The sequence below is a fragment of the Microcaecilia unicolor genome, chromosome 8 (genome assembly GCF_901765095.1).
Source record: "Microcaecilia unicolor chromosome 8, aMicUni1.1, whole genome shotgun sequence".
NCBI classification, from domain to species: Eukaryota; Metazoa; Chordata; class Amphibia; order Gymnophiona; family Siphonopidae; genus Microcaecilia; species Microcaecilia unicolor.
The window spans coordinates 111,039,917-111,055,339 of record NC_044038.1 but is presented as its reverse complement, the minus strand read 5'-3'; the positions used below and the strand labels follow the sequence as shown (position 1 = coordinate 111,055,339).

Here is a 15,423-nt window from a genome sequence, read left to right as displayed (position 1 = left end):
AGGGAGAAGAGAGAAAGGAGATGCTAGACGGGGGGGGGGGGGGGGGGGGGGGGGGCACCAGAGACCCTAGGACCGGCCCTGCTGGGAGCGCTTCTGGTCTACCTTGCAGCCCACAGCTAGAAGTAGTCTACTCAATTGACTTAAAATGATCATTTCCTCTTTCATGCAGCATCTGGGTAGGGGGAGTGAGGGGGTGGGAATATTTGTTTATACTGGTTGAAGCAATTGGAAGTATTCTGTGCGTGGACAGTTTGTGGTAGATCATGTGCTGTATTTGTGCTGATTTCTGCTGTCATGTTTCAATAAAAAAGATTTCATATAATTGTAGTTCCTTTTCTTTTCCACTGAACCTATTGTAGACCGTACATCGCTCTGCTCTGCTGAGCTAAGAGTGATCTAGCAAATATTAATAAACTATAAACTATGGAGAGGGTGATAGAAAAAGGAAGGAGACAGGTCTTTGAAGGAGATGAGAGTGCAGAAATGGGGGATGTAAAACAGGGGAATGGGAGGCTAGATAGGCATAAGCATAGAAAGGGACTGGATGTGGTAAGGGAAGGAGTAACAGGGAAGGAGAGAGTTTATGAAGGGATGAGAGGCAGAGAAAGGTAGATCAGGCTGGGGGGTTGATTGCAGAGGGAGGACATGTGAGGCCAGAAGGCTAGTGAAATAAGCTGGAAAAGGAGGCTGGGGAAGGAATGAGATAGAAGTAGGGAATGGGAGAACTAGGAAAGTAAGAGAAGAAAATGAAAAACTGTTAAAAAGGAGAAAAGTGAAAGAGGGAGACAAAGGAATGAAATCTAGTTATAGGTAGATAATAAGTCTGATGAGAAAAATGGAGAAAAAAAGATTAAACAGAAGGTTCAATTTCAGAGCTGATGTAGGGGAAGAAAGGAAGAAAACGGGGAATGAAGAAACAAAATGGAAATAAGGTACCGTAAAAATAAAACCAACCAGAGGAAATGGTAAAGAGAGAACAGGCCCAACCTAATTGATAACATAAAATTATCAGATAAATTTCTAGGCTACAGATGATACAGAACTCGAAGACCAGGCTGATATTTAGATGCTCGAAGTATGTTAGAATTTCCCCATTGTTGGCTAGGTTACACTGGTTGCCAGTTCTGACTAGCGTAACAGTTAAGGTGTTATGCCTAATATTTAAATGTCTTCAAGGCTTCTGTTCTGCTGATCTTGTGAACTGCTTTAAGCTGTTAAAAAGCACAGTATTCCCCTCCGAAGGGACACCACCTTGTAGTGGTGGAGGGGCTTCTGTGTTTCAATGACTCAGAGGGCTATGCTGAAGGGTTACCCATATCAGACAGGCCTCTGAGGAGAAACCAGACAAAGAGTGTCCCAACTGGGAGAGTGGTAAGATGGCAACCTGAGGTTCGTATGCCCAATGGCCCAGCTGCCCTCTGAAGTTTCGTCTTCTTTACATAAATTTCCTCTCTGCAATTGCAGTTACCTTAACTGAAAGGAAGGGGACAACCGGCGGTCAGCCGCCGATGGCCAGCGTTTTGTCCCCTGAGCAGCAAGTGCGGGACTGTTGCACGACGAACTGCCCACAGATGAAAGGGTTGGCGAGTCCTTTGATTAGCACCGGTGAAGGAGCGTCGATGCTCTTGGACCTGGAAAAAACAACTCTATCGCTCCCGAATTATTCAACCACCATGTCCAAAGGAGTGGAGGAGTGAGTTAGAGGCATATGCTGAAACGGAGGACGTTTACAGCAGAACCCGAATCGGCGGAACCACTCCTAAACACCTAAGAGAAATCAACTTGGAGTTTTTGGCTCCCATGGAGGTTACATTGAATACCATCTGGAAGGCGCTTTGGGACCTAACGGTGGCAATAAATAATTTTGTTTCAGATATAATTTTATTAGTTACATGGACAATTTAACTGAACCCTTTGAGAGTGAAAAATTGATATAACAAATGATTCTACACGAGCAAGAAGTTGTTATGATCTTGAAAATAATAGACCAGAAACGTTGAATAATAAAATGAACATTATTATAGATTATTAATATCGAGATTATTGTTTTTCCCAGAGTTCCTAAAGTTTTCCTCAGAAATATTTCCTCAATTATTACTTTAAAAGGAGTGAAGCCTGTGAAAACTGGGATTACTTTAATCAGTGGGATTTGAATTAGAGACAAGTATAAGTATTGTTAACTTCTGGTTTTTAAAAGAGAAAGAATGTAATCAGATCTATTATTCCTAACTAATATTTGACAACAAGTATGTTTTCAATGAAATGAATTGACTATACACTGTATTGGCCTTGAAGAAGCCAACCAGATGATCAATGTAGAATAATGAATTAGACTAGTAATATCTGGGGATAATCAGGTTAATACCACGTTTTCTTTCTGTTTACTGTTTAATTGATCTCCTTGTCTTGTTTCACTCTCCCTATTTAGTGGTCTAAGGAAGAGAATAGAATTACCTGACTGAAATAATTCCTATATATTACTTTCTCTGTATTTCTGGCAAGTTGTTTTATCGCTTGTAAAAATTTAAATGGTTATAAATAATAAAAAAAAAGCACAGTATTATCAAGGTCATGTAACTGTTTAATGCTGTCTTTTCCATCAGTTAATGGAATCCGTTTTAAGTCTTTATTCTCTAGGGGGCTTTCTACAAAGGCATGTTAGGTACTATGCACGTGCATTGCGCGCCTAAATGAGACTACCGCCAGGCTACAACGCCCCCCTGGCGGTAATTTTAGACTTGGTGCGCGCCCATAATGCCTGGATGATTTATTTCCTCCCATGTGTGTTGTTTCTGGTGGTAATCGGCAGTTGGTGCGTGCCGACCGGTCACCATGCGTATAGAGTGTGAGCCCTTACCGCTAGATCAGTGGGTGGCGTTAAGGGCTGAGGCTGGTTTTGGATGCGTGCTGGTTTCAGTTTTACCACATACTCTTTTCCCATCCCATTTTTTAAAAAGCCATTTCTTGCAGATGTAAAAACTGGCCCGGTGTGCTACCAATACACGAGCCTACGCTACCGCAGGCCACTTTTCAATGCGGCTTAGTAAAAGGACCCTTAGATCTCTGCAGTTTGTCTGTGGAATGATTTATCTTTAGATTTGCATTCTTTATCAAATTTATTTACTTTTAGAAAGGTTTTAACACACATTTGTTTTCTAATTAACTAGCTGTGCTAGTACTAATTTTATTTTTTAAAGTTTATTGTTACATCCTGGTGAAATGCATCAGTATCTCTCTATATTATCTTACCTCGAACTCTGTAGTTGAAGATTTGGCAGGTTATAAATCCCATATAACATAATATATCATGAGGTACAAAGAAAATTTTATTTTCAGTTTTTAGAGAATGAAATATGTCAGTTTGTGAATTTCTTTATATTTTGTTCCATACAGAAGGAAAAACATTTCAGTTTCTTTTCCTTTTAAGTGTTCCACTGCTCACTGAATCTGGTTTCTTGGGTTTCCCTCTCCATTTTCCATGTGCATATTTGTTTCCAAGTTATACTCTTGTATGCCTTATTGTGTGGTCTGTGTTTTCCATGTGCAATCAAGTTGATGGATTCTGTTAATATATAGGTTTTGTGTAGGAATCTGTAGCATTCTGTTCTCTTTTCCCAACTGGAGATGTGCTGGTGTTTTAAATATTTGCAGTGCTGGCTTTTATATGTAGGGTTGGTGCTAGTATGATAAGATTCTGAGAGTTCACAAAGTTTCGTGTTAGTTCACAGTATCTAGCAGTGGAGGGAATTTGCATTGCTTTTACTGAGGTGACACTAGATGTTAAATTTGTATGTTGAGTTGTAAAGTCAAACACCTTACCTCTGTCCTGTACCTGCTGTTGGGGGAATTTTATTAGTTGGTCTAAGAATGGCCCATGTGAATGAATAATTATACTGTAGCTGGCTAAGGCATCTCTCTATTAACATGCCAGCTCAGGCATTTTAATTGATATCTATATTAAACACAGTTATATATAGACAGCAGCACTAAATATACATGAAATGCAGTGATCGCTACCATTGTACATTTAGTCCAATCCACTATAGAATCTATGCTTCATCCTCCTATAGAGTTTGTCAAATGATGCTATCAATTATAGTGCCAGTTTTAATGAGTGGCTGAAACTGACTGGGACTGAAATATAATCAGAAATTATAAGGGGTGGGCATTTAATGCACTATTAATGCAATAAAAATTTTTTAAATTTGAACTACGATTACATTTTTTAATCATGATCGTGGAGAGGTGTGGTAGCCGTGTTAGTCCACTCTTAAAGGTTATCAATAGAAATCAAACAAAAGAAAACATGGAAAAGAAAATAAGATGATACCTTTTTTATTGGACAATGAACAATGAACACTAAGCCAGTATTCTCTAATAATTTTAGAATATTAGCTTAAGTTGGCAAAGACACGCCTAAATGTAGGCATGACCACTTATGCCTGCTCTATGGCATGCGTTAACTGCTTGCACCTAAATGCGGCAGTTGTGCATGTAACTGCCAGTATTCTGCAAAGTGCATGCTAAAATAGTTAACACACCCCTGACCCGCCCATTCCCCTCCCACATTTATAGAATAGGTTTGTACCTCACTAATGCAAGTAACTGCTAATTAGTGCCAATTAGTTCCAGTTAGCACCAATTATATTGACAATTAGTGGCATATATGTGCTAATTTAGGTCCAGTCAAAAAATGTAAATTACAAGCATGAGATATTCTATAAAGTGCACCCACATTTTCACATTCACCTGTGCATGCCACTTATAGAATTAGGGGATAGTGCTTAAGCTGGAAATATGGATAGAAATCCACCCTGAGATTTTTAGCACAGCAGGAAACTGGGCAGTTTTCCATTTTCTGAATTAATGGTCACGCACTAGTTTTGCCATTAGAGCATGGCCTTTAATAAAGATCAGTGCATGAGCCCTTACTGCCACCTATTTTATAGATGGTAGGGGCTCACGCACTAATCATGTGCTGATTAGCACTGAAATGCCAACTCTCTGAACCCAGACACGTCCCTTCAATGAAAAAATACCTGAGCACATCCCATGGTAGTACGTCCTTTTCAGCTACGGTAAGCAGGCACTAGTGCTTACCACAGCTTTGTTAAAGGACCCTATATGGTGAGAAGGGGAGACACATAGGCCCTCATGATCAAAAGCAAACTCTGGCGCTAGAGGCTGTTAACGCCATACTAGCGCCAGAGTTTGCAGCCGACCCATGATCAGAGCCCTCGAGCGCCTGAAACAGCGCACTCGAGGGCTCTCAGCGCAAGTAGCATGCAAATGCATGCTAAACAGGGCTTCTAGCGCAATTAGCTTGCAAATGCATGCTAATTGGCGCTTAACGCATTCATCCCCAATGATCAGCGACCAGCGCGCCAAAGATTGGGTCGCTGGCCGCAGCAAAATCAACGCCAGCTCCGAGCTGGCGTTAGATTTTGTGGATCATTGGGGAGGAACGGTGAGCCCTGTCCAGCATGCTGGCAGGCCCCCCTTCCCCCCCAAGGCAAACTCGAACGGGGGGCTGGTGGTCCGGTGGACCTCCAGCCCCCCCCCCCCCCGTCGATGGAAGAACGATTTCTGGGGGTTTCGGGGGCTGGAGACCCACCGATCCTCCATCCCCCCCCCCCCGTCGCTGGGTGGGAGGGTGGGAGAGGGTTTGGCCGGCGGCGGCGGCCAAGACGTTTTCTGGAGGTTTGGGGGGGGGGCCTCGTTGTTCGGGCCTCGGGCCAGGCTGTTTGACAGGTTTGGGCTTTTGACAGCCCAGACCTGTCAAACAAGTGCGGGAGGATTGTGCTGAGCGCATGCTCAGGCGCAATTCTCCCGCACTTCAACATGATAATCAAAGATAATAGCGCTGCTTAGATTTGCATGCATTATCTTTGATCATCGATGCAGAAAAGCCCTGCGCTGTCCCGGCGCTATTTTTAGGGCACTGTTTGGAACAGCGCAGGGCTTTTGATCATCTGGGCCATAATGAGAGACTGAGAACAAGGCCAACCAAATATGTAAAGAAGAGATCAAGGAAGTTATACAGTTAGCACTCTTGGCTAAGCAGTGGTGTGCTGGTAAATTTTTAACAACAGGCTCTCTCCCCATCCACCTCTGTCCCCCCCCCCCCCCCCCCCCCCCCAGTTGCAGAGCTGGCTATTCCCAGGGAGAGAGTTAGCTGGTAAAGTTTTAACAGGCTCTCTCTCCGGCAGTGACGTTCCTAGGGGGGCTGACACCCGGGGCAGATCGCCGATGCGCTCCGCCCCCCCGGATGCAGCGTGACCCCCCCGGCGAAAGGACCCCCCCCCACCTGGGTGCATGCCGCTGAGGGGGTGCCGCGCGCGCCTGTCCGTCGTACGTTCCATGCTCCCTCTGTTCCGGAACAAAACCTGTTCCGGGGCAGAGGGAGCATGGAACGAACGACGGACAGGCGCGCACGGCACCCCCCCAGTGGCGTGCACACGGGGCGGACCGCCCCCATCACCCCCCCTAGGAACGCCACTGCTCTCCAGGCATAGCTTGTCCTGCAATTTAAATCATCTCACCCCAAGCCAGGCCAAGGCTTGGGGTGAGATGATTTAAACTGCCGCAGCAGCAGACAGTGCGATTGTTGCACACAGACTCGTTCAGCAGACACAGGCACAGGACAAGCCTGGTGGTACTAATTATCTAAGATAAGTGCCGGTTTTGTATTTAAGCACATTCTACCAATTGCTTACCCTGAAGTTTATAGCTCAGCCAATCCTGGAGTTCATCTGATGTTGCATAATTATTATATGTTTTGCCATGTTTTCTTTGGTTTATACTCCAGTTTTGAAGGTTTTTTTATGTGCCGATGATGAAGAGAGGATCTGCGTGATCCGATTCAGCTCCGTAGATATACCATTGAGCTCTTTGAGGCCATTTTTCCTTCTAACAAACAGTCAGTTCAGGCAGCTTTTGGTTTATGTACACTACCTGGGGACACTCCAGATTTCATTACTATTAAGTTATCACAAAAACAAAATATAAGAAAACCAATATGGGCTGCATTAGGGGCTTATATAGCGCATTTATGTATAAACAAAAGAAATCTGCATAAAACAAAATATTTATTTTGACTAATAAAACCACTTGGCCCTGAAACATGTTCAAAACAGAATAATCCATTTGTGTATCTAAAAGGTAAAGTTCTACAAAACAGATGAAGATCTGATTCCATGTGTTCCCCAAATGAAAGGAGAGTTTAATTCTACTTCCATTTAATTTCAATATATTCCATCAACTTTATAACACCAGGCTTCCCATGGTAGATTACAACAACAACAGAAGATGAACCCATCAGGAAACAGGATATCCTCAGTGAAATTTGGCCATCTGTATTGTATACAGTGTAATTTATTTATTTTTATAGTGTAGAAAAATGAGCACAAAATACAGAGTTCAAAATTGCTGTTTCTACCAGCTATAATAATTTTTTAAGATGTGTTACTGATATTCGATTGTTATTTCATGAAATTTATATATGGGAACCTTTCAAATAAATTAAAAAGCTGTTCAATAAGTAAAAAAACAAAAACCTTTGACCTCTACTTTTTAAGGCACTACCTATCCAATTGCAACAGCTTTAGAGTTGTTACAGAAGATGGGCAATAAAGAACGACAACGTGGATGCAGCAGCTCATACTGTTTGCTTCCTTTGGTTTGAGTGCACGACTGTCTAGAGGAGATGACAGCTGTGTGGGGCAGTGAAAACAGAGATTTAACAAATTGGCTTCTTTACCGTGGAGTAGATAGGCAGCGCAGCAGGGAAATTTCAATTTCACCTCCTTGGTCACGACTTCCGACAGTGTCCTTTGACTGCCGCGTCCTGCCTATGCGGAAACAGCAAGTTGAATCAGAGTAGGCGGGACGTGGCAGCAGAAGGACCCCGACGCTGGCATCCTGTTCTAACCACCGCAGTAGGATGACGACGATGACGACGACAGGCGGCGGCGGAAAGGTTGAGGGAGGGAGCAGATGTGAGAGGGAAACGCGAAAGGAAAAAAAGTTTCAACGCATGGCAGTGCCGCAGGAAGGGCAGGGGAGAGAGAGAATCATATAAGTACATAAGTAATGCCATACTGGGAAAAGACCAAGGGTCCATCAAGCCCAGCATCTTGTCCACGACAGCGGCCAATCCAGGCCAAGGGCACCTGGCAAGCTTCCCAAACGTACAAACATTCTATACATGTTATTCCTGGGATTTCGGATTTTTCCAAGTCCGTTTAGTAGCGGTTTATGGACTTGTCCTTTAGGAAACCGTCCAACCCCTTTTTAAACTCTGCTAAGCTAACCGCCTTCACCACATTTTCCGGCAATGAATTCCAGAGTTTAATTACACGTTGGGTGAAGAAAAATTTTCTCTGATTTGTTTTAAATTTACTACACTGTAGTTTAATCGCATGCCCCCTAGTCCCAGTATTTTTGGAAAGTGTGAACAGACGCTTCACATCCACCTGTTCCACTCCACTCATTATTTTATATACCTCTATCATGTCTCCCCTCAGCCGTCTCTTCTCCAAGCTGAATAGCCCTAGCCTCCTTAGTCTTTCTTCATAGGGAAGTCGTCCCATCCCCGCTATCATTTTAGTCGCCCTTCGCTGCACCTTTTCCAATTCTACTATCCAGCTTATAATGAAAAATGCCTATATTGCGACCCAAATCGGGAGATAGACGTTTATCTCAGAAAAACGAATAAAGCGGTATAATCGAAAGCCGAATTTGGACGTTTTCAACTGCACTCCGTCGCGGATGCGGATAAAGTTGATGGGGGTGTGTCGAAGGCGTGGTGAAGGCGGAACTGGGGCGTGGTTATCGGGCGATCAGAGATGGGCGCCTTTCGCCGATAATGGAAGAAAAATATGCGTTTTTAGCCAGAATTTAGGGCACTTTTCCTGGACCCTGTTTTTCCACGAATAAGGCCCCAAAAAGTGCCCTAAATGACCAGATGACCACTGGAGGGAATCGGGGATGACCTCCCCTGACTCCCCCAGTGGTCACAAACCCCCTCCCACCACAAAATATGCCGTTTCACAACTTTTTATTTTCACCCTCAAATATCATACCCACCTCCCTGGCAGCAGTATGCAGGTCACTGGAGCAGTTATTAGGGGGTGCAGTGGAATTCAGGCAGGTGGACCCAGGCCCATCCCCCCCCCCACCTGTTACACTTGTGCTGGTAAATGGGAGCCCTCCAAACCGCCCCCCAAACCCACTGTACCCACATGTAGGTGCCCCCCTTCACCCCTTAGGGCTATAGTAATGGTGTAGACTTGTGGGTGGTGGGTTTTGAGGGGGATTTGGGGGGCTCAACACCCAAGGGAAGGGTGCTATGCACCTGGGAGCTCTTTTACCTTTTTTTTTGTTTTTGTAAAAGTGCCCCCTAGGTGCCCGGTTGGTGTCCTGGCATGTGAGGGGGATCAGTGCACTACGAATCCTGGCCCCTCCCACGAACAAATGCCTTGGATTTATTCGTTTTTGAGCTGGGCGCTTTCATTTTCCATTATCACTGAAAAACAAAAACGCCCAGCTCACAAATTGTCGAATAAAACATGGACGTCTATTTTTTTCAAAAATACGGTTCGGTCCGCCCCTTCACGGACCCGTTCTCGGAGATAAACGCCCATGGAGATAGACGTTTTTGTTCAATTATGCCCCTCTATATCTTTCTTGAGATGCGGCGACCAGAATTGAACACAATACTCAAGGTGCGGTCGCACCATGGAGCGATACAACGGCATTATAACATCCTCACACCTGTTTTCCATACCTTTCCTAATAATATCCAACATTCTATTCGCTTTCCTAGCCGCAGCAGCACACTGAGCAGAAGGTTTCAGTGTGTTATCGACGACGACACCCAGATCCCTTTCTTGGTCCATAACTCCTAACGTGGAACCTTGCATGACGTAGCTATAATTCGGGTTCTTTTTTCCCACATGCATCACCTTGCACTTGCTCACATTAAACGTTATCTGCCATTTAGCCGTCCAGTCTCCCAGTCTCGTAAGGTCCTCTTGTAATTTTTCACAATCCTGTCGCGAGTTAACGACTTTGAATAACTTTGTGTCATCAGCAAATTTAATTACCTCGCTAGTTACTCCCATCTCTAAATCATTTATAAATATATTAAAAAGCAGCGGTCCTAGCACAGACCCCTGAGGAACCCCACTAACTACCCTTCTCCATTGTGAATACTGCCCATTTAACCCCACTCTCTGTTTCCTATCCTTCAACCAGTTTTTAATCCACAATAGGACATTTCCTCCTATCCCATGACCCTCCAATCAGAACACAACGGTGCAAGTGTTTGGGGGGGGGGGGGGCCGCGGGGGACAATGCTCCCCCAACCACTTGACAGTGACTTGTTGTAGTTGTCCTCCCTCCCCCAACAAATGGGCCCAGCAACAAGTGTGTTTAAACTTCTTACCAGACAGTATGCTGCTTGCTGTGACGGTGGAAGCTACATGACCAGCTGAGCTGCAGGAGCGCTGCTGAGGTGAACCAGCCCACACGAGCACCTCTTGCCTTACCAGTGCAGCACGAGGAGGCAGGGGCTGCCACACACCACGCATGCACCAATATCAGGTGACAGCTGGTGTGTTTGGACATGCGTTCCTCCAGCCTCCCGCTGCAATTTGTGTGTGTGTTGGGGGGGGGGGGGGGGGGAGTCCCTGCTGACAGCTGAACAACCGGCTCGCAAAATTCTTCAAAAATTAACAACCGGCTCTGCAGAGCCGGTGTGAGCTGGCTCCAGCACACCAGGCACCTGGACCTGATGGTATTTGGAATGAATGGTATAGAATTCTCAAGAAAAAATGGGCAGGTTTGTTTTGGCAAATCTGTTTAATAAAATTGTGCAAGAGATAATGACACCTAGTGAAATGTATACTGCATATGTTATATTGATCCCTAAACCAGGGAAAGATCCCAAGAAACTGAAATCTTATAAAAACAGAACAATGAAAGCAGATAAAGACCATCCACCTTATAATCGAAAGAGAAAATGCCTAGATTTCGACCCAAATCGGGAGATAGATGTTTATCTCACAAAAACGAATAAATCGGTATAATCAAAAGCCGATTTTGGACGTTTTCAACTGCACTCCGTCGCGGATGCGGACAAAGTTGATGGGGGTGTGGCGAAGGTGGAACTGGGGCGTGGTTATCGGCCGAGGAGAGATGTACGCGTTAGGGCGATAATCGAAAAAATAAAGGCGTTTTTAGCGAACATTTAGGCCACTTTTGTTGGACCCTTTTTTCACACGAATAAGGCCCCAAAAAAGTGCTCTAAATGACCAGATGACCATCGGAGGGAATCGGGGATGACCTCCCCTGACTCCCCCAGTGGTCACTAACCCCCTCCCACCACAAAAAAATGAGGTTTCACAACTTTTTATTTTCACCATCAAATGTCATACCCACCTCCCTGGCAGCAGTATGCAGGTCCCTGAAGCAGTTGTTAGGGGGTGCAGTGGACTTCAGACAGGTGGACCCAGGCCCATCCCCCCCTACCTGTTACAATTGTGCTGCTTAATGCTTATTAGTCGTCCAACACCCCCAAACCCACTGTACCCACATGTAGGTGCCCCCCTTCACCCCTTAGGGCTATAATAATGGTGTAGACTTGTGGGCAGTGGGTTTTGAGGGGGATTTGGGGGGCTCAACACACAAGGGAAGGGTGCTATGCACCTGGGAGCTCTTTTACCTTTTTTTTGTTATTGTAAAAGTGCCCCCTAGGGTGCCCGGTTGGTGTCCTGGCATGTGAGGGGGACCAGTGCACTATGAATCCTGGCCCCTCCCACGAACAAATGCCTTGATTTATTTGTTTTTGAGCTGGGCGCTTTCATTTTCTATTATCGCTGAAAACAAAAACGCCCAGCTCACAAATTGTCGAATAAAACATGGACGTCTATTTTTTGCGAAAATACAGTTCGGTCCTCCCCTTCACGGACCCGTTCTCGGAGATAAACGCCCATGGAGATAGACGTTTTCGTTCAATTATGCCCCTCCATATGGCGTACTCAATCTGCTCACCCATGTCATCTTATTTATTTATTTAATTGCATTTGTATCCCACCTTATCCCACCTGTTTGCAGGCTCAAAGTGGCTTACATAGTATTATTAACATGGTTTTTCCAGTGTATCAAGTATTGTTAGTATTGTGTAGAGATTAATTAAGGGACGAAAGAGAAGGAAGGGATTTATTAGGGTATTTATAGAAGGTGGCTTTTCTAACTAAATGGTTGGTGAAGTGGGTTAGTAGGGCTGTAGGTTCTCATTATAAGCTTTGTTGAAGAAATATGTCTTCAGAGATTTGCAAAAGGTAGTTGTTTCATCGATTGTTATCAGTTCTGCGGGTAATGCATTCCATAACTGCGTGCTCATGTAAGAGAAGGTGGTGGCGTGCATCAGCTTGTATTTTAGTCCTTTACAGCTGGGGAAGTGTAGGTTGAGAAATTTACGAGATGATCTTGTGGCGTTTCTGGGAGGTACAGTGGTGGAAATAAGTATTTGATCCCTTGCTGATTTTGTAAGTTTGCCCACTGACAAAGACATGAGCAGCCCATAATTGAAGGGTAGGTTATTGGTAACAGTGAGAGATAGCACATCACAAATTAAATCCGGAAAATCACATTGTGGAAAGTATATGAATTTATTTGCATTCTGCAGAGGGAAATAAGTATTTAATCCCTCTGGCAAACAAGACCTAATACTTGGTGGCAAAACCCTTGTTGGCAAGCACAGCGGTCAGACGTCTTCTGTAGTTGATGATGAGGTTTGCACACATGTCAGGAGGAATTTTGGTCCACTCCTCTTTGCAGATCATCTCTAAATCATTAAGAGTTCTGGGCTGTCGCTTGGCAACTCGCAGCTTCAGCTCCCTCCATAAGTTTTCAATGGGATTAAGGTCTGGTGACTGGCTAGGCCACTCCATGACCCTAATGTGCTTCTTCCTGAGCCACTCCTTTGTTGCCTTGGCTGTATGTTTTGGGTCATTGTCGTGCTGGAAGACCCAGCCACGACCCATTTTTAAGGCCCTGGCGGAGGGAAGGAGGTTGTCACTCAGAATTGTACGGTACATGGCCCCATCCATTCTCCCATTGATGTGGTGAAGTAGTCCTGTGCCCTTAGCAGAGAAACACCCCCAAAACATAACATTTCCACCTCCATGCTTGACAGTGGGGACGGTGTTCTTTGGGTCATAGGCAGCATTTCTCTTCCTCCAAACACGGCGAGTTGAGTTCATGCCAAAGAGCTCAATTTTTGTCTCATCTGACCACAGCACCTTCTCCCAATCACTCTCGGCATCATCCAGGTGTTCACTGGCAAACTTCAGACGGGCCGTCACATGTGCCTTCCGGAGCAGGGGGACCTTGCGGGCACTGCAGGATTGCAATCCGTTATGTCGTAATGTGTTACCAATGGTTTTCGTGGTGACAGTGGTCCCAGCTGCCTTGAGATCATTGACAAGTTCCCCCCTTGTAGTTGTAGGCTGATTTCTAACCTTCCTCATGATCAAGGATACCCCACGAGGTGAGATTTTGCGTGGAGCCCCAGATCTTTGTCGATTGACAGTCATTTTGTACTTCTTCCATTTTCTTACTATGGCACCAACAGTTGTCTCCTTCTCGCCCAGCGTCTTACTGATGGTTTTGTAGCCCATTCCAGCCTTGTGCAGGTGTATGATCTTGTCCCTGACATCCTTAGACAGCTCCTTGCTCTTGGCCATTTTGTAGAGGTTAGAGTCTGACTGATTCACTGAGTCTGTGGACAGGTGTCTTTCATACAGGTGACCATTGCCGACAGCTGTCTGTCATGCAGGTAACGAGTTGATTTGGAGCATCTACCTGGTCTGTAGGGGCCAGATCTCTTACTGGTTGGTGGGGGATCAAATACTTATTTCCCTCTGCAGAATGCAAATAAATTCATATACTTTCCACAATGTGATTTTCCGGATTTAATTTGTGATGTGCTATCTCTCACTGTTACCAATAACCTACCCTTCAATTATGGGCTGCTCATGTCTTTGTCAGTGGGCAAACTTACAAAATCAGCAAGGGATCAAATACTTATTTCCACCACTGTAGGTCCACGAGGTTTAGCATATAGTTTGGGGCGTCTGCATAAATGATTTTGTGTACAATCATGCAGATCTTGAATGCAATGCGTTCTTTAAGTGGGAGCCAGTGAAGTTTCTCTCTTAAGGGTTTTGCACTTTCATATTTAGTTTTTCCATATATGAGTCTGGCAGCCGTATTCTGGGCAGTCTGGAGTTTTTTCATAGGCGTAGTTTGACTGTTTCATTTGGGGGGGCAAAAAATGGGCGGAGCATATTAGCATATCATTTGCATATATACATATGCAAATGAATATGCTAATATGGAGGAAGGAAATGAAATTTACAGGCAAAATATCACAGATGCACATTTCAAAAAGCTGACATTTCAATTAATAAATTATGAATAAAATAAACTTTTATTTACCTTTGTTGTCTGATCATGTAGTTTTTCTATTCGCTTTGATCCCAGTGTCTTCTGTTTTATGCAGTGTCTTCTTTCCAGTAGGCTTCCCTCTGCTCCCCACCCTCCCAGTCCCATCCATCTCTTGCTCCTTCCCTCTGCTCCCCACCCCTCCCAGTCCCATCCATCTTCTGTTCCTTCCCTCTGCTCACCATCCCTCCGTCCCATCCATCTCTTGCTCCTTCCCTCTGCTGTGCCTGACCTCTCCAAATCCCATCCATCTCCTGGTCCATCCCTCTGCTCCCCACCCCTCGCAGTCCCATCCATCTCTTGCTCCTTTCCTCTGCTCCCCACCCCTCCCAGTCCCAACCATCTCTTGCTCCTTCCCGCTGCTCCCCACCCCTCCCAGTCCCATCCATCTCCTGCTCCTTCCCACTGCTTCCCACCCTCCCAGTCCCATCCATCTCCTGCTCCTTCCCTCTGCTCCCCACCCCTCCCAGTCCCAACCATCTCTTGCTCCTTCCCGCTGCTCCCCACCCCTCCCAGTCCCATCCATCTCCTGCTCCTTCCCACTGCTTCCCACCTCCCAGTCCCACCCATCTCCTGCTCCTTCCCACTGCTTCCCACCCTCCCAGTCCCATCCATCTCCTGCTCCTTCCCACCCTCCCAGTCCCATCCATCTCCTGCTCCTTCCCACTGCTTCCCACCCTCCCAGTCCCATCCATCTCCTGCTCCTTCCCTCTGCTCCCCACCCCTCCCAGTCCCAACCATCTCTTGCTCCTTCCCGCTGCTCCCCACCCCTCCCAGTCCCATCCATCTCCTGCTCCTTCCCACTGCTTCCCACCCTCCCAGTCCCATCCATCTCCTGCTCCTTCCCACTGCTTCCCACCCTCCCAGTCCCATCCATCTCCTGCTCCTTTCCCACCCTCCCAGTCCCATCCA

At 45.5% G+C, this 15,423-nt stretch overlaps 1 protein-coding gene across 4 annotated transcripts in view; it reads left to right on the top strand.

Annotated features, from left to right (window-relative positions):
- LCP2 (lymphocyte cytosolic protein 2) overlaps positions 1-15,423 on the top strand; it is an 888,998-nt gene that overhangs the window by 231,642 nt on the left and 641,933 nt on the right. The gene's annotated exons all lie outside the window — the stretch shown is intronic.